Here is a 26,584-nt window from a genome sequence, read left to right as displayed (position 1 = left end):
TCTCTACTTCACCTCCCAAAACCCTTTCTTTTCTTTCATCCAAGTGCCTATCTAATAGTCCCTAAAATGACCCTATCATATCGGCCCCTACCACCACCCCAGCAGTGCATCCAGGCACCCACAACTCTCTGTGTTAAAAACCTACCTTTCACATCTCCCCTGAACTTTCCTCCACGTACCCTAAACAGATGACCTCGAGTATTGGCCATTAACCCCCCTGGGGAAAAGATAGAAACACAGAAAAACTACAGCACAATTCACGCCCTTCGGCCCACAAAGCTGTGCTGTGCTGAATGCTGAAGCCCCTTCCAAGCACTCACCACTCTCTGAGTAAAAAATATACCCCTTACATCTCTTCTATATCTACTCCCCAGCACCTTAAACCTATGTCCTCTTGTGGCCACCATTTCAGCCCTGGGGAAAAGCCTCTGACCATCTACCCGATCAATACCTCTCATCATCTTATACACTCTATCAGGTCCCCCATCATCCTCCGTCTCTCCAAGGAGAAAAGGCCGAGTTCCCTCAACCTGCTTTCATAAGGCATGCTCCGCATTCCAGGCAGCATCCTTGTAAATCTCCTCTGCACCCTCTCTATGGCTTCCACATCTTTCCTGTAGTGAGGTGACCAGAACTGAGCACAATACTCCAAGTGGGGTCTGACCCAGGACCTACATAGCTGCAACAATACCTCCCAGCTCCTAAATTCAATTCCCCGATTGATGAAGGACAATACACTTATATGCCTTCTTAACCACAGAGTCAACCTGCGCAGCTGCTTTGAGCGTCCTATGGACTCAGACCCCAACATCCCTCTGATCCTCCACACTGCTGAGTCCTACCATTAATACTATATGCCACCAACATATTTCACCTACCAAAATGGACCACTTTACACTTATCTGGGTTGAACTGCATCTGCCACTTCTCAGCCCAACTTTGCATCCTATCTATGTCCCTCTGTAACCTCTGACAGCCCTCTAAACTATCCACAACACCCCCAACCTTCGAGTCATCCACAAACTTACTAACCCATCCCTGCACTTCCTCATCCAGGTCGTATATAGAAATCACAAAGAGTAAGGGTCCCAGTACAGATCCCTGAGGTACACCACTGGTCACCGACCTCCACTCAGAATATGACCCTTCAACAACGACTCTCTGCCTTCTGTGGGCCAGCCAGTTCTGGATCCACACTGCAATGTCCCCTTGGATCCCATGTCTCCTCACCTTCTCCATAAGCCTCGCATGGGGTACCTTATCAAACGCCTTGCTGAAATCCATATAAACTACATCTACTGCTCTCCCTTCATCGATGTGTTTAGTCACATCCTCAAAAAATTCAATCAGGCTCGTAAGGCAGGACCTGCCCTTGATAAAGCCATGCTGACTATTCCTAATCATATTATACCTCTCCAAATGTTCATAAATCCTGACTCTCAGGATCTTCTCCATCAGCTTACCAACCACTGAGGTAAGACTCACCGGTCTATAATTCCCTGGGCTATCTCTACTCCCCTTCTTGAATAAGGGAACAACATCCGCAACCCTCCAATCTTCTGGAACCTCTCCTGTATCCATCGACGATGCAAAGATCATCGTCAGAGGCTCCGCAATCTCCTCCCTCGCCTCCCACAGCAACCTGGGGTACATCCCATCCGGTCCTGGCGACTTATCTAACTTGATGCTTTCCAAAAGTTTCAGCACCACATCTTTTCTAATATCTACATGCTCAAGCTTTTCAGGCCGCTGCAAGTCCCCACTACAATCCCCCAGATCTTTTTCTGTGGTGAATACTGACGTAAAGTATTCATTAAGTACCTCTGCTATTTCTTCCGGATCCATACACACTTTCCCACTGCTGCTCTTGATAGGCCCTATCCTTTCGCATCTCATCCTCTTACTCTTCACATACTTGTAGAACGCCTTGGGGTTTTCCTTAATCCTGCCCGCCAAGGTCTTCTCATGTCCCCTTCTGGCTCTCCTAATCTCTTTCTTAAGTTCCTTCCTTTTAGCCTTGTACTCTTCCAGATCTCTAACATTACCTAGCTCTCTGTACCTTTTGTAAGCTTTTCTTTTCCTTTTGACTAGACTTATTATAGCCTTCGTACACCACGGTTCCTGTTTCCTCTCGTGACTCCCGTCTCATCGGAACATGTTTATGCAGAACTCCACACAAATACCCCCTGAATATTTGCAACATATCTTCCGTACTTTTCCCAGAGAACATCTGTACCCAATTTAATCTTCCAATTTCCTGCCTGAGAGCCTCATAATTCCCTTTACTCCAAGTAAACGCCTTTCTCGTCTGTCTGTTCCTATCTCTCTCCAGTGCTAACGTAAAGGATATAGAATTATGATCACTATCACCAAAATGTTCACCCACTGAGAGATCTGGCACCTGACCAGGTCCATTTCCCAATATCAAATCAAGCACAGCCTCTCCTCTTGTAGGTCTATCTACATACTGTGTCAAGAACCCTTCCTGAACACACCTAACAAACTCCACCCCATCTAAACCCCTCACTGTCTGGAGATGCCAATCGATGTTTGGGAAATTAAAATCTCCCATCACAACAACTCTTATTCTCACACCTTTCTAGGATCTGCTTCCCTATCTGCTCCTCAATAACCCTGTCACTATTGGGCGGCCTATAAAAAAACCCAGCACCGTTATCGACCCCTTCCTGTTCCTAACCTCCACCCACAGAGACTCCGTAGACAATCCCTCCACAATGTCCACCTTTTCCACAGCCATGACACTATCTCTGATCAACAGTGCCGCTCCCCCACCTCTTTTGCCTCCCTCCCTGTCCTTCCTGAAACATCTAAAACCTGGCACTTGAAGCAACCGTTCCAGCCCCGAAGCCATCCAAGTTTCCGTAATGGCCACCACATCATAGCTCCAAGTATCGATCCAAGCTCTAAGCTCATCCGCCTTATTCACAACACTCCTTGCGTTAAAATAGACACATCCCAAGCCTCTCTGAACACTTCCCTTCTCTATCACCTGCCTATGGTACTTACTCTAGCTTCCTCTATTTGAGAGCCAAACACCTCCTCCCCAGTCTCTCCAATACAGATCCCACCCCCCAACAATTCTAGTTTAAACTCTCCCCAGTAGCCTTAGCAAACCTCCCCACCAATATGTTGGTCTCTCTGGGATTCAAGTGCAACCCGTCCTCTTTGAACAGGTCATACCTGCCCCAAAAGAGGCCCCAGTGATTCAGAAAACTGAATCCCTGCTCCTTATTCCAATCCCTCAACCACGCATTTAACATCCTCTTCATTATGTTCCTATACCCACTGTCTCTTAGCACAGGCAGTAATCCGGAAATTACTACTTTTGAGGTCCTGTTTCTCAATTTCCTTCCTAATTCTCTATAGTCTCTTTTCAGGACCTCATTCCTTTCCCTACCTATGTCGTTGGTACCGATATGTACCACGACCTCAGGCTGTTCTCCCTCCCCCTTCAGGATATCTTGGACGCGATCAGAAACATCCTGGACCCTGGCACCTGGGAGGCAAACTACCTTCCGAGTTTCTTTCCTACATCCACAGAATCACTTGTCTGCCCACCTGACTATAGAGTCCCCCATCACTAGTGCCCTCCTCACTCCTTCCCTACCCATCTGAGCCACAGGGCCAGGCTCTGTGCCAGAGACACTGCCACTGTTGCTTCCCCCAGGTAGGCTGTCTCCCCCAACAGTACTCAAACAGGAGTACTTATTGTCAAGGGATACAGCCACAGGGGTACTCTCTAGTACCTGACTTTTCCCCTTCCCCCTCCTGACTGTGACCCAATTGCCTGATTCCGATGTTCCCAGTGTGACCACCTGCCTATAACTCCTATCACCTCCTCACTCTCCCTGACCAGACGAAGGTCATCGAGCTGCATCTCCAGTTCCCTAACACAGTCCCTCAGGAGCTGCAGCTCGACACACCGGGCGCAGACGTAGCCTTCCCGGAGGCAGGGAGACTCCGGGAACTCCCACATCTGACACTGAGTACAGGAAACCACACCCATACTCCTTCCTTAACTCAAGTCACCTACCTTTACACTGAAGCCCTTTGAGCCAAAGCCCAAAATACTCTGCTTCCTCTCACTCCACTGCCCGCTGTATAGTCTGTTTGCTTTTTCATCTGCCCGCGCCGCGCCTGGGCAGTCCAGCCCCCACTCTACCACATAAAACTTTTAAAACACTTATAAAAGTACCTTATAAAAAATCTAACCCTAGTAATTACAACACTATTAAAAACTAATAGGGTTGTAATTACTCTGTCCACTCTGTCTGTGCCTCTCAGAATCTTATACACCTCTATACCCTAGTGAACATTGAAGCAAAGTATTCATTCAGGACCTCCCCACCTCCTTCGCCTCCAGACACATTCCCCCCCCCCCCCCATTCCCAAGCGGTCCTACCCTCACTACATGTAGAATGCCTTAGGGTTTTCCTTAACGCTACTTGCCAAGGTCTTCCCATGTCCTCTTCCAGCTGTCCTCAGTCCCTTCTTAAGCTCCTCCTTGGCCCTGTATTTTATACCTATGTCCCCTACTTGTGACTCTCCTACTGCTGAAAACATCTCAACATCTGCCCTGTCAAACCTTCTTAGGATCTTATATATTTGAATAAGGTCACCTCTAATTCTTCTAAACTCCAAGGAATAAAGATGGAAAGAGCCTGACCTCTGGATAAGACAACTCTGTGTCTCTTTCCACAGCCTGACCTGCAGAGTGTCTCCAGCAATGTCTGTTTTATTCCACCACCCTGTGTATTGCCTGTGCATCCCCTTGCAACAGCTATTCTCATGGCTCATGCTTCTCACTCTTCATAATGTTATTGAAGAGCACCTTGTATTTTACTTCTAACCTTGTACTCCTACTTCTAACCTTATAGATTCTATCTGTAAGGTTAGGAACAGGAGGTTTAGAGGGGATCTGAGGAAAACATTTTCACCCTGAGTGTGGTTGGAATCTGACGTGGTTCCAGAGTTTTCACCCTGAGCGTGGTTTGAACTCACTGCCAAAATAGGTGGTGGAGGCAGGCACTCTCACAACATTTAAAAAAGTATCTGGACAAGTATAGAAGGTTATGGACCTAGTAGAGCACAGGTAAAGCCTAGAAGCAGCAGTGAGACTGGCAGCACTGGCAGATAATCTGAATCATCAAGGGAGAGAGAGGAAAGGCAGTGCAGGAGTCCCCTGTGGTCATTCCCCTCTCAAAAAGGTATACCACGTTGGATATTGTTGGAGGGATGACCTCCCAGGATAAAGCAGCAGCACAGCCATAACTGTGGTACCACAGAAGATTTGCTGTGTAGTTATAAGACTGGGAGAGCAATAGTGGTAGTGGATTCTATTGTAAGGGGTGGTGGGGTAGTGGGGAGATGGGCATTTCTGTGGCCGCAAATGAGACTCCGGGAAGGTATGTTGCCTCCAGGTGCTCGGGTCAAGGATGTCGGAGCAGCTCCATGCTCATAGGCAGCTCTGGAGAAAGTGAAGGGAAACTGCCCGGTGAACTGGCTCCAACGTGCCGACAAGAGCAACTTCCTGTTTTTTTTTGATAACCTCCACAGGCAAGACGGCAGCAAGGGCGGATGAAGAGTTACCAGAAACCAGGAATTTTGTTGTCAGTCTGTATATTCATTACCAAACCACCACCATTGATTGAACTCCTTTCCCTCCACAGATTCAGACATCGACCAGATACAACAACCCATCCACTGTACACGATAACTACAAGTGCCGCTCGTGATCACACCTGTTCTCCACGTTCATCTTGTATTTAAACCCTGGAACATGTGGGGAAGGTGTGCTGACCAGAGACAATCCATGAACACAATCCTGTTTAATCTGATCGATATCCCACTGAAGCAAACATTCACAGTGGGACAAGAAAGTACGAGGGTGATCTGCTGAGCAACCGGTACTCTTCCTGATGATGAACTTCGGCTATTTACTCAGCAATAGTTCTTATGCAGAGCGTAAACAATAGCACACCAAGTGATTGTTTGTGCTTTATCATGGGAATACGGCTACTCCTGGCAACTTCGTGAAGATCTAACTCTGACCAATAAACTGATCAAACAATGACCAATCCAGGACTAAATGGAGTTGATGGCTGAAACTTATATCCAATATAGACGGACACTTAAATAGGCAAGGCATAGAGGGATGCGGTCCTAATGTGGGCAAATGGGGTTAATGTAGACAGTCAAAAGGGTCGGCATGGATGTAATGGGCCAAAATGCCTGTTTCTATGTGCAACTCTATGACTCAATGTGTTATGTGCATGGAAATGTTTGGGGACCTCTCTGGTGGGTCTTTACGCTGCTTTAGATATTATGGTATAGAGTCAAAGAAGCCCTCCGCTTCTTTTTTGACCAGAGACAGAACCAGTCCCCTTCCACTGACACTCTCCTCCACCTGACTAGACTTGTCCTTGTCCTAAACAACTTCACTTTTGATTCCTCTCACTTTCTACAGACTAACGGCGTAGCGATGGGCACTCACATGGGCCCCAGCTATGCCTGCCTCTTTGTTGGCTATGTTGAACAGTCTCTGTTCCAAGCCTAATTGGGGGAGGGGGAATTATGATGCTATTATGCAGGAACCTGCAAGTGTAAATTGGGAACAGATGTTCCTGGGGAAGTGCACAATGGAAATTTGGAGGTTGTTAGGTTTGTCCCATTGAGGCAGGGTAAGGATGGTAGAGTGAAGGAACCATGGTTGACAAGAGACATAGGACATCTTGTCAAGAGGAAGAAAGCAGCTTACGGTTTAGAAAGCATGGATCAGACAGGGCCCTGGAGAGTTACAAGGTAGCCAGGAGGGAACTTAAGAATGGACTTAGGAGAGCTAGAAGGGGGCATGAGAGGTCCTTGGCGAGTAGGATCAAGGAAAACCCCAAGGCGTTCTACACATATGTGAAGAATATAGAATGACTAGAGTGAGGATAGGACCGATCAGGGATAAAAGAAGAAACATGTGCCTGGAGTTGGAAGAGGTAGGGGAGGTCCTTAATGAATACTTTGCTTCAGTGTTCACCAGTGAGAGAGACCTTGACATTTGTGAGGATGGCATACATCAGGCTGATACACTAGGGCAGGTTGACGTGAGGAAAGAGGATGTGCTAAAATTTTTGAAAAACATTAGGATAGATAAGTCACTGGGGCCAGACGGGATATATCCAAGGCTCTACGGGAAGCAAGTGAAGAGACTGCTGTGCCTTTGGCGATGATCTTTGTGTCCTCACTGTTCCTTTGTTCAAGAAAGGGAGTAGGGATAACCCTGGGAATTATAGACCAGTGGGTCTTACTTCAGTGGTGGACAAATTACTGAAGAAGATTCTTAGAGACAGGATTAATGGGCATTGGAGAAGAATAGACTGATTAGGGACAGTCAGCCTGGCTTTGTGAGGGGCAGGTCGTACCTCACCAGCTTGATTGCATTCTTTGAGGATGTGACAAAGCACATTGATGAAGGTCGAGCAGTGAAAGTGGTGTACATGGATTTCAGTAAGGCGTTTGATAAGGTTCCTCATGGAAGACTCATTCAGAAAGTTAGGAGGCATGGGATCCAGGGACTGTTGGCTATTTGGATTCAGAATTGGCTCGCCCATAGAAGACATAGGGTGGTTGTAGATGGAGCATATCTTGACCGGAGGTCGGTGACCAGCGGTGTTCTGCAGGGATCTGTTCTGGGATCCCTGCTCTTTGTGATTTTTATAAATGACTTGGATGAGGATGTGGAAGGTTGGGTTAGTAAGTTTGCTGATGACACGAAGGTTGGTGGTGTTGTGGATAGTGTAGAAGGTTGCTGTAGGTTACAACAGAACATTGATAGGATGCAGCGCTGGGCTGAGAAGTGGCAGATGGAGTTTAGTGGAGATAGTGGTAGACCACATGGAGTAATGTGTTCAGTCTGGTCGCCTCATTATAGGAAGGATGTGGAAGTTTTAGAGAGGGTGCAGAGGATATTTACCAGGATAGGTTGAGTGAGCTAGGGCTTTTCTCTTTGGAGAGAAGGAGGATGAGAGGTGACTTGATAGAGGTGTACAAGATCTTAAGAGGCATAGATCGATTCAGAGACTTTTTCCCGGGGCAAAAATGGCTAACATGAGGGTCATAATTTTAAGGTAATTGGAGGAAGGTATGGGGGGATGTCAGAAGTAATTTTTTTTTTAAACACAGAGTGTTGGATGCGTGGAATACACTGCCGGCAGACGTGGTGGAGGCAGATACATTAGGGACATTTATAGATCCTTAGATAGCCGCATGAATGACAGAAAAATGGAGGGCTATGTGGGAGGGAGGGTTTACATAGACCTTGGAGCAGGATAAAATGTCGGCACAATATCATGGGCCAAAGGACCTGTTCTACTCTGGCCCCATTCAATTCTTTCTCTGCTATATCGACAACTGTATTGGTGCCACCATTTCTACCCGTGTGGAACTCGACAGTTTTACAAATTTTGTCACAAATTTTCACCCAGCTCTCTAATTCATTTGGACGATCTCTGACACCTCTCTCTCCTTCCTCAATCTATCTCCATCTCAGGAGATTCCTTATCCACTGACATCTACAAACCCACCGATGCCCACAGCTACCTCGATTACAGCTCCTCCCACCCTGTCTCTTGCAAGGATGCGATGCCTTTTTCTCAATTTCTCCGCCTCTGCTTCCATGATGAGGCTTTCCACTCCAGGACATCGGAGATGTCCAACTCCTTTCCTAACCGTGGCTTCCCCCCGACTGTGGTCGAGAGAGCTTGCACCCGTATCTCTGCCATTTCCCACACCTCTGCTCTCACCCCCACCCCTCCCAGACCCAACAGGAATAGGGTCCTCCTTGTCCTCACATTTCATCCCACCAGCCTATGTATTCAACACAACATTCTCTGCCACTTCTGCCATTTCCAATGGGACCCCACGACTAAGCATATCTTCCCCTCCCGACGCCTATATGCCTTTCACAGGGACAGCTCGCTCTATGACTCCCTAATTCACTCCTCTCACCCCCAACCCCACCCATCCCGCTCCCACCCCGGAAACTTTCCACTGCCCCCCGCCATAGGTGCAACACCTGCCCCTACACCACCTCATCACCTCCATCCAGGGACCCAAATAGTCCTTTCAGGTGAGACAGAGATTCACCTGCATCTCCATTAATATCATCGACTGCATTCGGTGCTCCAAGTGTGCCCTCCTCTACATTGCTGAGACCACAGACTAGGTGACCATTTCGGAGAACACCTGCGCTCTGTCCGTAACCGCGATCTGCATTTCCCGTTGCCGGTCACTTCGACTCCCCCTCCCACACTATCACTGATATGTCCTCGGCCTCCTCCACTGCCAGGAGAATTCCAAGCACAAACTGGAGGAACAGAATCTCACTTTCCATCTTGGAACCTTGAAGCCTAATGAAATGAACATTGAATTCTTCCACTTTAAGTAATCCCCACCCCCCCACCATGCCTCTTCCCTTCTTCCATTTCCCAGCTATCTCTCTTTTTTCTAGCCCCCTTTTTTCCTCTCCTTACCTTTGACCCATCCCCCGGTGGATCTGCTCTCCCCTCCTCCCCCGCACCTGCCCATCACTATCTCTTCCTGCATCTACCTATCACCACCCTGTGTCCACCCCACCTCCCCTCTTTTATCCACCCATCACTGCTCTGCTTTTCCCTCCTATATATTGGGCTTCCCCTTTTCCTATTTTCAGTGCTGAAGAAGCGGCCTGACCCGAAATGTTGTCCGCCTGCTTTTCTCCACAGATGCTGCCTGGCCTGCTGAGTTCCTCCAGCATCATCGTGGTTTTCATCTGGATTCCAGCATCTGCAGTACTTTGTTTCTGAGTCATAGAGTAATACAGCATGGAAACAGGCACTTCGGTCCAACTTGTCTATGCTGACCAAGGTGCCTACCTAAGCTCGTCCTATTTGCTGTCATTTGGCCCATATCCCTCTAAATCTTTCCTATAGTGTAGCGGCTAGCGTAACACTTTACAGCACCAGCGACCCGGGTTCAATTCCGGCTGCTGTCTGTAAGGAGTTTGTATGTTCACCCCGTGTCTGCGTGGGTTTCCTCTGATATTCCAAAAGACGTACGGGTTAGGAAGTTGTGGGCATGCTATGTTGGCGCTGGAAGCGCGGCGACACTTGTGGGCTGCCCCCAGAGCACTCTACGTAAAAGATGTATTTCACTGTCTGTTTCGATGTACATGTGACTAATAAAAGATATCTTATTTACCCAAATGTCTTTTTAACGTTATTATTGTACCTGTCTCAATCCACGTACCCACCAGCCTTTGCGTGGTTGCCCCTCAGGTCCCTTTTAAATCTTTCCCTTCTCACTTTAAACCTATGCCCTCTAGTTTTGAACTTCCCTACAATGGGGTTATCTTACCTTACCTGTGCCCCTCACGATTTTATAAACCCTTCAGCCTCCTGCACTCCAGAGAGAAAAAAAAATTCCCAGCCTATCCAGCCTCTCCTTATAACTCAAACCATCCAGTCCCAGTAATATCCTTGCAAATCTTTCTCGCACTCTTGAAATCCTTCCTATAGCAGGGCGAGAACTGTACGCAGTACTCTAAAGGTGACTTTACCAAGGTCTTGTGCAGTTGTAACATGACATCCCAACTCCTGTACAATGCCCTGACTGATGAAGGCAACTGTGCTAAACATCTTCTTCACCATACAGTCTACCTCAGTTGCCACTTTCAAGGAACTATGTACATGTACCCCTCAGTCTCTCTGTTCTACTGCACTCCCACTACCATTTACTTGCAAGTCCTGCCCTAGTTTGTGTTACTAAAATGCAATACCTTAAATTTATTTGAATTAAACTCCATCTGCCATTCCTCAGCTCCCTTTGTAATCTGAGGTATCTTTCTTCACTGCCCACTGTAGCGTTGTCAACAATACTGTCCAGTATTGTGTATATAGTGCATTGCATTTAGAGAAACAAGTTCACACAACCATAGATGATGCTTGCAGGAAAGTTGCTTATATTGTATGGGATGTTGGTCAGAAATTATGCTCCCACTGTGCACATGGATGTTTTAAAATTAATGGATTTATCTTTATTTATGTATTTAAAATCTTCACCACAATTTTACCTACAATGAACACCCTGTCATTATTTGAAGCAATAAAACAAACTAATTATAATCTCCATCTTCAGTCTTTACTCTCACCATGTATGAGCAGAAGGAACTTAAAACAATCTCTACCACAAGAAAAAAAGTACTAAATTGGGCGAATGGCTGACTTGGCTTCCAGACCTGATCTCCCACATCTCACAGGAGGAGCACACCAATCCACTGCTCTTTTTAACAACCCAAGTACAATGAAAAGCTTTACCTTGTTCTTGCTCCTCACCCTCCTGTGGGAGATCAGGAAGAAGTCAAGTGTCCCTGATGACTATGCCTACAGGAAGTGTGTCCAACTGCTGCTCATCTCAGACTGCATGTATCAGCTAGAACAGCAGCTGGACTCACTGAGGAGCACACAGAAAGCAGAGAGTGTTATTGATAGGAGCTTCAGGGAGCTGGTCACACTGCAGGTTCAGTGAGGTAGAAGCAGGACCTTCAGCCCATCTAGTCCATGCTGGCCTGGTTTTCTGCCTAGTCCCATCTACCTGCACCATAGCCTTCCAAACCTCTCTCATCCGTGTACCTATCCAAACTTATCTTAAATGTTACAATTGAACCTGCATCCACCACTTTTCTGCTGGTAGCTCGTTCCACACCTGCACCACCCTCTGAGTGAAGTAGTTACCTCTCAGGTTCCCCTTAAATATTTCACTTTTCACTGTAAATCTATGTCTGATAGTTCTAGTCTCACCCAACCAGAAGGGCAAAAGCCTATCTTTTCCACTCAGAATTTTGAATACTTCTAAGACCTCCCCTCACTCTCTTGTGGTCCAGGAGAATAAAGTCCTAACCTATTCAACCTTTCCCTATAACTCAGGCCCTCAAGTCCTGGCAATATCAGTGTAAATTGACTCTGCATTCTTTCATGCTTATTGATGCCTTTCCTGTAGGTGGGTGACCAGAACTGCACACAATACTCTAAAATCAGCCTCACCAACCTCTTGTACAACTTCAACTTAACATCCAGACTCCTGTACTCAATGCCCTGATTTATGAAGGCCAAAGTGCCAAAAGCTCTTATTATGACTCTATTTACCTGTGACACCATTTTCACGGAATTATGGATCTGTATTCCCAGGTCCCTTTGTTCTACCATTCACTGTGTAAGCCCTACCCTGGTTTGCCCTCCCACAGTGCCTCACCTCACCTCATCTGCATTAAATGCCATCAGCCATTTTTCAGCCCATTTTCCCAGATGGTCTGGATCACTTTGCAAGCTTTGATAGCCTTCAAGCTTGGTGTCATCCTTAAATTTGCTGATCCAGTTTACCACATTATCATCTAACTCACTCATATCGATGATAAACAGCAACGGGCCCTGCACTGATCCCTGCGGCACACCACTAGTCATGGGCCTCCAGTCAGAGGGACGACCATCTACTACCACCCTGATTAGACTTCTTCATAAGATCGCTTCATCAGTCACACGTACATCAAAACACACAGTGAAATGCATCGTTTGCGAAGAGTGTGCTGGGGGCAGCCCGCAAGTGTCACTATGCTTCCGACGCCCACAGCTCCTAACCTGTACGTCTCTGGAATGTGGGAGGAAACCGGAGCACCCGGAGGGAACCCACCCAGACACGGGGAGAACGTACAAACTCCTCACAGATAGCGGCAGGAATTGAACCCGGGTCACTGGCGCAGTAATAGCGTAACGCTCACCGCTACACTACCCCTCCCGCCTTCGAGTGGAGTGACGGCTGCAGTGAGGAGAAAGGGAAGGACAGACTCTGGTCGTTACCCAGCGCCCGCCTCGCTGCTGAAGCGGAGCAGCCGCCTTCCTTCGGCTCTGGAGCCTTCCCCGCACTGCGCACGCGCACGGCGGCCAGGCGGCGGGAGGGTTGTGCGCCTGCGCGCCGGATTGGGCGGGAAGGCCGCGCGGGCCGTTTGAACCGCGCCGGCGGTTGGAGCCGGGCTGAGCGCCGCCATGGCCGGGACCGGCGCCCCGCTGCTCTTCCTCCTCGGTGCCCACCTGTTCACTTCGTTGTTGGCAGTCGGTCCCGTGTCTCCGCCGCACAGTCGGGCAGAGGGTCCCACCGGCCGCCGTCCGCTGGCAGGTGAGGAGCCTCGCAGTCCGCCGGCAAACGGCCTCCTCGCCTTGTCTCGGCCGCCTCTTCCCCCTTGCAGCCACCACACTACCGGGCGACCACAGCCCGCACTCGCCCCCGCCCCCCAACTCCTCCCCACGACCGAACCCCCCTCCCCACGGCCGACCCCTCACCCGACCCCCCCCCTCCCCGCGGCCGACCCCTCACCCCGACCCCCCCCCCCACGGCCGACCCCCTTCCCCACCGACCCCTCATCCCGACCCCCCCTCCCCACGACCTCCCTTACCCCGACCCCCCCCCCCCACGGCCGACCTCTCACCCCGACTCCCCACCGACCCCTCACCCTGACCCCTCCCCATGGCCCCCTCACCCCGACCCCCCCTCCCCACGGCCAACCCCTCACCCCGACCCCCCCTCCCCACCGACCCCTCACCCCGACCCACCCTCCCCACCAACCCCTCACCCCGACCCCCCCACGACCGACCCCCCCCCCATGACCGACCCCTCACCCCAACCCCCCCTCCTCCACACGCCCCCCCCCAAATTGCCTTAAAACTATGTTGTCCTCTGTTACCCTGGGCAAAAGACTACTGATTCTATGCCTTTTTTTTTACCTCCGACCTCCCAAAGTGCAACACTTGTCCATCTGCCATCTTCCTGCCCATATTTCCAATGATCTGGAGCATCAGAGCTGGGGGAAGACCCAACAGAAGTCTATTCTGATGAGAGGCATCGATAAGAGTAGACAGTCAGAGTTTTCATTCTCCACCACTCCCCCCCCCCCCCCCCCCCCCAAGAGTAGAAATGTCAAATACTTGAGATGCATTTAAGGTGAGGGGGAGAGTTTAAAAGGTGAGCTAGGCAAGTTTTGTTTTTCACGTAGAGGGTGGTGGGTGCCTGGAACAGGCCACCAGAGGTAGTGGTGGAAGCAGATACAATAGTGGTGTTTAAGAGGCTGTTAGACACCTGAATATGCAGGGCATGGAGGGATATGGAGCAACACACAGAAAATGCTGGGGGAACTCAGGAGGTCAGGCAGTATCTGTGGAGGGATATGGGTCATGTGCAGGCAGAACAGATTTAGTTTAATTTAGTATTTAGCACAAACATCATGAGCCAAAGGGCCTGTTCCTGTGTTGTACTGTTCTATGATCTAGATCCTGCTGTATGCTTTGACAACTTTCCCAACTATTCACAACTCCAATTTTTTGTCATCTGCAAACTTACTAATCAACCCCACTATTTTTGTCCAAAGAGGTCCCAATAATGATCCCTGTGGAACACCACTAGTCACAGACCTAAAGTTAGAATGTCCTTCCATCTTCTATGGCCATGCCGATTTTGAATCCAATCTACCAGGTCACTGTGGAACCCATGTGCCTTAATTTTCTGGATCATCCTACCATGAGGGACCTTGTTGAAAGCCTTATAGAATCAGAGTATTACAGCAGAGTATTTGGGGACTTGCAGCGGGCTGAAAAGCTTGAGCATGTAGATATTAGAAAAGAGGAGGTGCTGAAACTTTTGGAAAGCATCAAGTTAGATAAGTCGCCGGGACCGGATGAGATGTACCCCAGGTTGCTGTGGGAGGCGAGGGAGGAGATTGTGGAGCCTCTAACGATGACCTTTGCGTTGTCGATGGAGACGGGAGAGGTTCCGGAAGATTGGAGGGTTGCAGATGTTGTTCCCTTATTCAAGAAGGGGAGTAGGGATAGCCCAGAGAATTATAGACCGATGAGTCTTACCTCAGTGGTTGGTAAGCTGATGGAGAAGATCCTGAGAGTCAGGATTTATGAACATTTGGAGAGGTATAATATGATTAGGAATAGTCAGCATAGCTTTAAGGGCAGGTCCTGCCTTATGAGCCTGATTGAATTTTTTTGAGGATGTGATTAAGCACATCAATGAAGGGAGAGTAGTAGATGTAGTGTATATGGATTTCAGCAAGGCGTTTGATAAGGTAACCCATGCGAGGCTTATGGAGAAGGTGAGGAGATATGGGATCCAAGGGGACATTGCAGTGTGGATCTAGAACTGGCTGGCCCACAGAAGGAAAAGAGTGGTTGAGTGGAGGTCGGTGACCAGTGGTGTACCTCAGCGGTCTGTACTGGGACCCTTACTCTTTGTGATTTTTATAAACGACCTGGATGAGGAAGTGGAGAGGTGGGTTAGTAAGTTTGTGGATGATATGAAGGTTGGGGGTGTTGTGGATAGTTTGGAGGGCTGTCAGAGGTTACAGAGGGACAAAGATAGGATGCAAAGTTGGGCTGAGAAGTGGCAGATGGAGTTCAACCTGGATAAGTGTGAAGTTATACATTTTGGGAGATCGAATTTGAAGGCAGAATACAAGGTTAATGGCAGGATTCTTAGCAGTGTGGAGGAACAGAGGGATCTTGGGGTCCACGTCCATAGATCCCTCAAGGTTGCCACGCAGGTCGATAGGGTTGTTAAGAAGGCGTATGGAGTGTTGGCCTTCATTAGTCGGGGTATTGAGTTCAAGAACTGCGAGGTGATGTTGCAGCTCTACAGAACTCTGCTCAGAGCACACTTGGAGTATTGTGTTCAGTTCTAGTTGCCTCGTTATAGGAAGGATGTAGAAGCGTTAGAGAGGGTGCAGAGGAGATTTACCAGCATGTGGCCTGGATTGGAGAGCATGTCTTATGAGGAGAGGTTGAGTGAGCTAGGGTTTATCTCTTTGGAGAGAAGGAGGATGAGAGGTGACTTGATAGAGGTGTACAAGCCTGATAAGTCCCCGGGGCCTGACTGAATATTCCCCAGGCTGCTCTGTGAGGCGAGGGAGGGGATTGCTGAGCCTTTGGCTAGGATCTTTGAGTCCTTGTTGTCCATGGGAATGGTACTGGAGGATTGGAGGTTGGCAAATGTTGTCCCCTTATTTAAAAAAGATAGTAGGGATAATCCAGGGAATCATAGAGCAGTGAGCCTTGCGTCTGTGGTGGGCAAGCTGTTGGAAAGGATTCTTAGAGATAGAATCTATGGGCATTTGAAGATTCGTGGTCTGATCAGGGACAGCCAGCATAGCTTTGTGAAGGGCAGATCATGTCTCACAAGCCTGATAGTGTTCTTTGAGGAGGTGACCAGCCAGATTGAGGGTAGTACCATAGATGTGGTCTACGTGGATTTTAGTAAGGCATTTGACAAGGTTCCACGTGGTGGGCTTCTTCAGAAGGTCAGAGAGCATGGGATCCAGGGAAGCTTGGCCGTGTGGATTCAGAATTGGCTTGCCTGTAGAAAGCAGAGGGTTGTGGTGGAGGGAGTGCATTCAGATTGGAGGGCTGTGACTAGTGGTGCCCACAAGGATCAGTTCTGGGACCTCTGCTTTTTGTGATTTTTATTAATGACTTGGATGAGGGGGTAGAAGGGTGGGTTGGCAAGTTTGCAGACTACACAAAGATTGGTGGTGTCATGGATAGTGTAGAAGATTGTCGAAGATTGCAGAGGGATATTGATAGGACGCAGAGCTGGGCTGAGAAGTGGCGGATGGAGTTCAGTCTGGAGAAGTGTGAGGTGGTAAACTTTGGAAGGACAAACTCCAAGGTGGGGTACAAGGTAACTGGCAGGATTCTGGGTAGTGTGGAGGAGCAGAGGGATCTGGGGGTCCATATCCACAGATACCTGAAAGTTGCCTCAGAGGTGGATAGGGTAGTTAAGAAAGCCTATGGGATGTTAGCTTTCATAAGTTGAGGGATCAAATTTAAGAGCCATGAAGTAACAACGCAGCTCTACAAAACTCTGGTTAGACCACACCTAGAGTACTGTGTCCAGTTCTGGTCACCTCACTATAGGAAGGATGTGGAAGTGTTGGAAAGGGTGCAGAGGAGATTTACCAGGATGTTGCCTAGTTTAGAGAGTATGGATTATGAGGAGCTAGGGCTTTACTCTTTGGAGAGAAGGAGGATGAGAGGAGACATGATAGTGGCATACAAAATATTAGGAGTAGTAGATAGTGTGGACAGCCAGCCCTCTTTCCCAGGGCACCAATGCTCAATACAAGAGGGCATGGCTTTAAAGTAATGGGTGGGAAGTTCAAGGGAGATATCAGAGGAAGGTTTTTTACCCAGAGAGTGATTGGGGCATGGAATGCACTGCCTGGGGTGGTGGTGGAGGCAGGTACATTGGTCAGATTCAAGAGATTACTAGATAAGTATAAAAGAGGGATATGTGGGAGGAAGGGTTTAGATAGTCTTAGGCGAGGTTTGAAGGTCAGCAGAACATGGTGGGCTGAAGGGCCTGTATTGTGCTGTATTGTTCTATGATAAGAGGCATAGATTGAGTGGACAGTAAGAGACTTTACCCAGTGCGACAATGGTTAACATGAGAGGACATAATTTTAAGGTGATTGGAAGAAGGTATAAGGGGGATGTCAGGGATAAGTTTTTTTACAGAGTGGTGGGTGCGTGGAACGCACTGTCTGCAGAGGTTGTGGGAGCAGATACATTAGGGACATTTAAGAGACACTTAGAATAGACAATGATAGAAAAATAAGGGGCTATGTGGGAGGGAAGAGTTAGATAGATCTTACAGTAGGATAAAATGTCAGCACAACATTGTGGGCTGAAGGGCCTGTACTGTGCTGTAGTGTTCTATGTTAAAGAGGACTAATTTTGTTCCTTGCTACCCTTTTGCTATTAATATAGAACATAGAACACTTATCCGGGTTGAACTATATATAGTTATAGAACCCCTTGAAATTCTTTCACCCTAAAGGTTCTTTACTAAAGTCCATGTGTACAACATCCACTGCCCTTCCCTCAATCATCTTCATCACCTTCCTAAAAAAACTCAGTCAAGTTTGTGAGATATCACCACCCCCAAACAAAGCTAAACTGACTATCCATAATAAATCCATGTTTATCTAGATGAGAGTAGATCCTATCCCTTCGGATCTTCTCCAATAAATTTCCCTACTACTGATGTTAGGCTCACTAGCCTAAAATGTGCTGGTTTATCTGTAGTAATCGTTTGGTGGCGTATTACTTTAATGAATAGCAGATTGAGATAATGATGTCATGTTTTTATGCCAATGAAACATCCTTAAAGAAAAGCTTCTTGAAGAACTGCATCAGTACAGAGTCATCTCTCCATTTATTGTGTCAAGAGGACAGATGCAAAACATGGATCATTTACAACAGGTAAAGAAATCTATTGACCGTTGTTTTGAATGCATTTTAACGTTTTATATTATTGTAACAGAGCCTCCTTTCATAGTCAAGAATCATAGACTTATACAGAAGAGGACCTGTAGCCCATCTGACTATCTATACTATCAATCTGTACTATCCCATTTACCAGCACTTGGTCACTTGCCATGCCTTGCCAATTCAAGTGTCACTACAAGCCCTGAGGAGTGTTGTAGAACAGAGGGATCTTGAAGTTTAGATGCATGGTTCCCTGAAAGTGGAGTCACAGGTAGACGGTGGTGAAGAAGGCTTTTGGCATGAGGTGTGGTTAAACTCAATTACAGTGACTCATAAACAGCAGAATTGTATCTCATGACATTCCAAATCTTCATGGTCCAGCATTTTCTTAAAGCTTTGGAATGTGGTGAGTTACAATGTTTAAACTACCATTATAATTAAAACAGTGTCCAACCTGGATTGTGGGATAGAAAGAAGGTCATACATGGAGCACCAGCTCATGAGGTGCCCACCTGGTGAAGCTACAACACAGGAGTATGTGTGTTCTCATTGGCAAAAGTAACATGTAACATCTGGAGGTTAGTTTAACTATACAGTTGTAGAGATATACAGCTCAGAAACAGATCCTATGGCCTAACTTGTCCATGCCAACCAAGTTGTCTAGCTGAGCTAGTCCCATTTGACTGTGTTTGGCCAATATCCTTCCAAACCTCTCCTATCCAAGTACCTGTCTAAATGCATTTTAAATGTTGTAATTGTACCTGTTTTTACCACTTCCTCTGGCAGCTCGTTCCACAAACACACCAACGTGTAGAAAAAGATGCCCATCCCCTTTAAATTTTTCCTCTCGCACTTTAAATCTATGCTGTCTAGCTTTTAAATTTCTCTACCCTGGGAAAAAGACTGATCATTCACCTTATCTCTGTCCGTCCTGATAGAGGTTTATAAAGTTATGAGAGGCATAAATAGGGCCGTTAGTCAAAGTCTATTCCCCAGGATAGACAGATTAAATACTAGAAGACATAGCTTTAAGGTTGGAGGGAGAAAGTTTAAAGGAGATACCTGTCGTTGGTTAGATTTCCCTGTTGGAGATTACAACAGAGAAATCTGTTGGAATTCTTTGAGAAAGTAACAGGCAGGATGGACAAAGGAGTCAGTGGATGTTGTTTACTTAGATTTTCAGAAGGCCTTTGACAAGGTGCCGCACATGAGGCTGCTAAACAGGATAGGAGCCCATGTATTACGGGAAAGGTACTAGCATGGATAGAAGATTGGCTGACTGGCAGAAGGCAAAGAGTGGGAATAAAGGAGGCCTTTTCTGGTTGGCTGCTGGTGACTAGTGGTGTTCCGCAGGGGTTGGTGTTGGGTCTGCTACTTTTCACGTTATGTGATGATGATCTGGATGACAGAATTGATGGCTTTGTGGCCAAGTTTGCAGATGATACAAAGAAAGGTGGAGGGGCAGGTAGTGTTGAGGAAGCAGGGAGTCTGCAAAAGGACTTAGACAGGTTGGGAGAATGGGCAAAGTGGCAGATGGAATACAGTGTAGGTAAGTGTACGATCATGCACTTTGGTAGAAGGAATAAAGGTGTAGGTTATTTTCTAAACAGGGAGGGAATTCAGACATCAGAGGTGCAAATGGACTTGGGAGTCCTTGTGCAGGACTCCCTAAAGGTTAACTTGCAGGTTGAGTCGGTAGTAAGGCAAATGCAATGTTAGCATTCATTTTGAGAGGACTAGAATATAAAAGCAAGGATGTAATGCTGAGGTTTTATAAAGCGTTGGCCAGACTACATTTGGAGTATTGTGAGCCGTTTTCAGCCCCATATTCCAAGGAAGGATGTGCTGGTGTTAGAGAGGATCCAGGAGGTTTATAAGAATGATCCCAGGGATGAAAGGGTTAACGTATAAGGAGTGATTGATGGCTCTGGGCCTGTACTTGCTCTAGTTCAGAAGGATGAGAGGGGATTTCACTGAAACCTACTAGATATTGAAAGGCCTGGATAGCGGATGTGGAGAGGATGTTTTCAGTAGTGGGATAGTCTAGCACCAGAAGGCACAGCTTCAGAACGGAGGACATCCCTTTAGAACAGAGAAGGAGGAATTACTTTAGTCAGAAGGTGATGAATCTGTGCAATTCATGGCCAAGTCATCAGGTATATTTAAAGTGGAGGTTGATAGGTTCTTGATTAGTAAGGGCGTCAAAAGTTATAGGGAGAAGACAGAATGGGGTTGAGAGGGAAAAATAAATCATCCATGATCAAATGGCAGAGCAGACTCAATGGGCTGAATGGCCTAATTCTGCTCAGATATATATATGGGCAGGCACGGTAGTGTAGCGGTTAGTGTAACGCTTTACAGCGCCAGCGACCCAGGTTCAATTCCGGCTGCTTGTAGGAAGTTTGTACATTCTCCCCGCGTCTGCGTGATGCACTACCGTGAGCATGCTCACACACTGAGCATGATTCAGTGTTAAAAACTATTTTATTAATCACTACTTATGATAATACGTAAAATAAAAGTAAAAATGTTAGTATGTTAGAATTCAAAAATGTTAAACCTCGAACGTTAACCCCAAAACTAAACTCTTCGTGTGTGTGTGTGTGTGTGACAAAGTCCAAAACTCCCAGTTCCTGAATGGTTCTTAAAGTTCAGTTCCGCAAGACATAAGGTGAAATATGAGCAAGGGCTTCTTCAACAACCACCGTTGTCTGAAGATAAGATGTAGATGTAGAAAAACATAGAGAGAGTACATACGAAATCCAAATGTTCCAGGATGGAACCCAAACGACACTTCAGTGTTTACTCGGTAGTGACTTCCTCACCCCGAAAAGCATCCGAACCGTGGTCGTCCACACACAAATACCTGTTTCCTTCTACAGGTCAGCAACAAAGTGAACTCCACCGGATTACTTCCAACTTCCATACATGGATTTCAGTGGCAAACACAGTTATTGTTTCTCATCCATCGATAGAGAAAACAAGCAGGCTGGTGTCTCTCTCCTCTCTCTCTCTCCTTCTTCTTCTTCTTACTTCTTCAACAACGTCATTACGTCCTTTATCTTCTATTGACGTAAGCACGCCCCACACACACATACACACACACTCTCTATCTTAAAGGGACTTTCACTGAGTCCGTAACACTATGTTGGCGCCGGAAGCGTGGCGACACTAGCGGGCTGCACCCAGAACATTACTCAAAAAGATGTACATTGAAATACATGTGACTAATAAAGATATCTTCATTCTAAAAAAAAGCAGAGTGGTAGCTGCTGGAAAGTGCTTCCAGGGGTGGTGGAAGCAGACACAATACTGGTGTTTAAGAGGCATTTGGACAGGCACATGAACATGCAGATTATGGAAGGATATGGATCATGTGCAGGCAGATAGGTTTAGTTTAATTTGGCATCATTATCGGCACAGGCATTGTGGGCTGAAAGGCCTTTTCCTGTGCGGATACTATGTTCTATTTCATATTCGTACTGGAGATACTGGGGAAGAGGTGTTTGGCGCTCAAATAGAAGAGGCTAGGAGTAAGTACCATAGGCAGGTGACAGAAGGGACGTGTTCAAACAGGCTTGAGATGTGTCTATTTTAACGCAAGGAGTATTGTGAACAAGGCAGGTGAGCTTAGAGCTTGGATCGATACTTGGAGCTATGATGTGGTGGCCATTACGGAGACTTGGATGGCTCAGGGACTGGAATGGTTGCTTCAAGTGCTGGGTTTTAGATGTTTCAGCAAGGACAGGGAGGGAGGCAAAAGAGGTGGGGGAGTGGCACTGTTGATCAGAGGTAGTGTCACGGCTGCGGAAAAGGTGGACGTTGCGGAGGGATTGTCTACGGAGTCTCTGTGGGTGGAGGTTAGGAACAGGAAGGGGCTGATAACTTTACTGGGTGTTTTTTATAGGCCGCCCAATAGTGACAGGGTTATTGAGGAGCAGATAGGGAAGCAGATCCTAGAAAGGTGTGAGAATAACAGTTGTTGTGATGGGGGATTTTAATTTCCCAAACATCGATTGGCATCTCCAGACAGTGAGGGGTTTAGATGGGGTGGAGTTTGTTAGGTGTGTTCAGGAAGGGTTCTTGACACAGTATGTAGATAGACCTACAAGAGGAGAGGCTGTGCTTGATTTGATATTGGGAAATGAACCTGGTCAGGTGTCAGATCTCTCCGTGGGTGAACACTTTGGTGATAGTGATCATAATTCTATCTCCTTTACATTAGCACTGGAGAGGAAAAGGAACAGACAGGCTAGAAAGGTGTTTACTTGGAGTAAAGAGAATTATGAGGCTCTCAGTCAGGAAATTGGAAGATTAAATTGGGAACAGATGTTCTCTGGGAAAAGTACAGAAGAAATGTGGCAAATATTCAGGGGGTATTTGTGTGGAGCTCTGCACAGACGTGTTCTGATGAGACAGGGGACTCATGATAGGATACAGGAACCGTGGTGTATGAAGGCTTTAATAAATCTAGTCAAAAGGAAAAGAAAAGCATACAAAAGGTACAGAGAGCTAGGTAATGTTAGAGATCTGGAGGAGTACAAGGCTAAAAGGAAGGAACTTAAGAAAGATTAGGAGAGCCAGAAGGGGACATGAGAAGGCCTTGGCGGGCAGGATTAAGGAAAACCCCAAGGTGTTCTACAAGTATGTGAAGAGTAAGAGGATGAGATGCGAAAGGATAGGGCCTATCAAGTGTAGCAGTGGGAAAGTGTGTATGGATCCGGAAGAAATAGTGGAGGTACTTAATGAATACTTTGCGTCAGTATTCACCACGGAAAAAGATCTGGGGGAATTGTAGTGGGGACTTGCAGTGGCCTGAAAAGCTTGAGCATGTAGATGTTAGGAAAGAGGTGGTGCTGAAACTTTTGGAAAGCATGAAGTTAAATAAGTCGCCGGGACTGGATGAGATGTACCCCAGGCTGCTGTGGGAGGCGAGGGAGGAGATTGCGGAGCCTCTGACAATGATCTTTGCGTCGTTGATGGAGTGGGGGGGGGTCTGGAAGATTGGAGGGTTACGGATGTTGTTCTCTTATTCAAGAAGGGGAGTAGGGATAGCCCAGGGAATTACAGACTGGTGAGTCTTACCTCAGTGGTTGGTAAGCTGATGGAGAAGATCCTGAGAGGCAGGATTTATGAACATTTGGAGAGGTATAATATGATTAGGAATAGTCAGCATGGCTTTGTCAAGGGCAGGTCTTCAAGATTCAAGAGCCTGATTGAATTTTTTGAGGATGTGACTAAGCACATCGATGAAGGGAGAGCAGTAGATGTAGTGTATATGGATTTCAGCAAGGCATTTGATAAGGTACCCCATGCAAGGCTTATGGAGAAGGTGAGGAGACATGGGATCCAAGGGGACATTGCAGTGTGGATCCAGAACTGGCTGGCCTGGGACCCTTACTCTTTGCGTTTTTTTTAATAAACAACCTGGATGAGGAAGTGGAGGTGTGGGTTAGTAAGTTTGCGGATGACATGAAGGTTGGGGGTGTTGTGGATAGTTTGGAGGGCTGTCAGAGGTTACAGAGGGACATAGATAGGACGCAGAGTTGGGCTGAGAAGTGGCAGATGCAGTTCAACCCAGATAAGTGTGAAGTGGTTCATTTTGGTAGGTCAAATATGTTGGCGGAATATAGTCTTAATGGTAGGACTGTTGGCAGTGTGGAGGATCAGAGGGATCTTGGGGTCTGAGTCCATAGGACGGTCAAAGTGGCTGTGCAGGTTGACTCTGTGGCTAAGAAGGCACATTGTGTATTGTCCTTCATCAATCGGGGAATTGAATTTAGGAGCCGTGAGGTATTGTTGCAGCAATATACGTCCCTGGTCAGACCCCATTTGGAGTATTATGCTCAGTTCTGGTTGCCTCACGACAGCAAAGATGTGGAAGCCATAGGGAGGGTGCAGAGGAGATTTACAAGGATGCTGCCTGGAATGTGGAGCATGCCTTATGAAAGCAGGTTGAGGGAACTCTGCCTTTTCTCCTTGGAGAGACGGAGGATGGGGGGGACCTGACTGAGGTGTATAAGATAATGAGAGGTATTGATTGGGTAGATAGTCAGAGGCTTTTCCCCAGGACTGAATTGGTGGCCACAAGAGGATATAGGTTTAAGGTGCTGGGGAGTAGGTATAGAGGAGATGTCAGGGGTAAGTTTTTTACTCGGAGTGGTGAGTGCTGTAGTTTTTCTAGGTTTCTAGATACCTCTAAGTTCTCCCTTTAGCCTCCTAGGAGGAAAACGCCTAGCCTATCCACTCTCTTATAACTGAAGCCACCCAGTCCTGGTAACATCTGTCACGAACCAGCAACAAAAGAAACACACTGAGCATGATTTAGTGTTAAAAACTATTTTATTAATTACTACTTATGATAATACGTAAAATAAAAGTAAAAATTTTAGTATGTTAGAATTCAAAAATGTTAAACTTCGAATGTTAACCCCAAAACTAAACTCTTTGTGTGTGTGTGTGTGACAAAGTCCAAAACTCCCAGTTCCGGAATGGTTCTTAAAGTTCAGTTCCGCAAGCCATAAGGTGAAACATGAGCAAGGGCCTCTTCAACAACCACCGTTGTCTGAAGATAAGACGTAAATGTAGAAAAACAGAGAGAGAGTACATACGAAATCCAAATGTTCCACGATGGAACCCAAACGACACTTCAGTGTTTACTCGGTAGTGACTTCCTCACCCCGAAAAGCATCCGAATCGTGGTCGTCCACACACAAATACCTGGTTCCTTCTACAGGTCAGCAACAAAGTGAACTCCACCAGATTACTTCTAACTTCCATACATGGATTTCAGTAGCAAACACAGTTATTGTTTATCATCCATCGATAGAGAAAAAAAAGCAGGCTGGTGTCTCTCTCCCTTCTCTCTCTCTCCTTCTTCTCCTTCTGACTTCTTCAACAACATCATTACGTCCTTTATCTTCTATTGGCATAAGCACGCCCCACACACACATACACACACACTCTCTCTCTTAAAGGGACTTTCACTGAGTCCGTAACACTTCTGTGTGAATCTTTTCTGCACCCTTTCCAGCTGAATGACATCCTTCCTATAGACATGCAACCAGAACTGCACACAGTGCTCCAGTATTCTTATACTCAATGCCTGACTGATGAAGGCCACCATGCCAAACACCTTTTTCACCAGCCTGTCTAGCTGTGTCACCACTTTCAGGGAGCTAGGTACATGTACTCCTCGGTCCTTCTGTTCCACAGTACTCTCCACAGCCCTTCCATTCACTGTGCAAGTCCTCCTCTGGTTCAACTTCCCAAAATGCAACACTCCTGTGAGTTAAATTCCACCTGCCATTCCTTGACCCACTTTCCCAGTTGATCTCGATCCTATTGTAACCTTCACCTTCTTCACTGTCTACTATGCTACCAATTTTGGTGTCATCTGCGGACTTACCAACTACGTTCTCATTCAAATAGTTAATATAGTTGACAAACAACAGTGGCCCCAGCACTGACCCCTGCAGCACACCACTGGTCACAGTCCACGATCATTAGATCAAAACTTTACAGTTTTGCCAAATCCAGTCACGAATATCCATGAACAACTAATCAGCTAATTGCAGGTGGCATAAAAACAGAAAATGCTGGAAAAATTCAGCATGTCAGTTAGCATCTCTGGAAAGAGAAACAGCATCAACATTTCAGATCAAATCTCTTCATCAAAACTGGAAAGAGAAAACAAGTTAGCTTTAAATTACAGGAGGTGGGGGAGGGATGGATCGGTGAGGCCAGGGTTACTGTGGTGGTATTATGCTTATGAAGCCATCTTGTTCACTGATTAATGAGGGCTATTAAAGAGTGAAAATAAACAAAAGGGCATATAAAAGCTGTGAAATGCTGATCAGAGCAGTTGCAAAGAACTGTCTCCAAAAGGAGAATGCTGCAGATTTTTTTTACAACCTAGAAAGCCATTCAGTCCATCAGGTCTATGTCAGCTCCCAGAACATTTTCATCTGTCCCCCACATTTCCTTGCAACTATTCTCACTGACATGCCAGTCAACTTTCCACTAATTCTCCTGCCATCCACCAATACTAGGAATAATTTACAGTAGGTATTGAACCTACCAGCACACCTTTGGGATGTGGAAGGAAACCAGAGCACCTGAGGGAAGCCTACATAGTCACAGCAAGAATGTGCAAACTCCATACTGTAAAAACTGGAGGTCAGGATTGAATCTAGGTCGCTGGAGCTTTGTGGCAGGAACAC

General features: G+C 46.8%; 1 long non-coding RNA gene across 1 annotated transcript in view; it reads left to right on the top strand.

The window, feature by feature from the left end:
• Nucleotides 1-6,275, top strand: part of LOC127567466 (uncharacterized) — a 31,834-nt gene extending 25,559 nt beyond the window's left edge. The window contains exon 4 of the long non-coding RNA XR_007955878.1: nt 5,691-6,275. This is a non-coding gene — a long non-coding RNA (uncharacterized LOC127567466). The remainder of the gene's footprint in view (nt 1-5,690) is intronic.
• The last annotated feature ends 20,309 nt before the right edge of the window (nt 6,276-26,584 follow it).

The sequence above is a fragment of the Pristis pectinata genome, chromosome 2, assembly GCF_009764475.1.
Source record: "Pristis pectinata isolate sPriPec2 chromosome 2, sPriPec2.1.pri, whole genome shotgun sequence".
NCBI classification, from domain to species: Eukaryota; Metazoa; Chordata; class Chondrichthyes; order Rhinopristiformes; family Pristidae; genus Pristis; species Pristis pectinata.
This window is presented reverse-complemented; position numbering and strand designations above follow the sequence as displayed.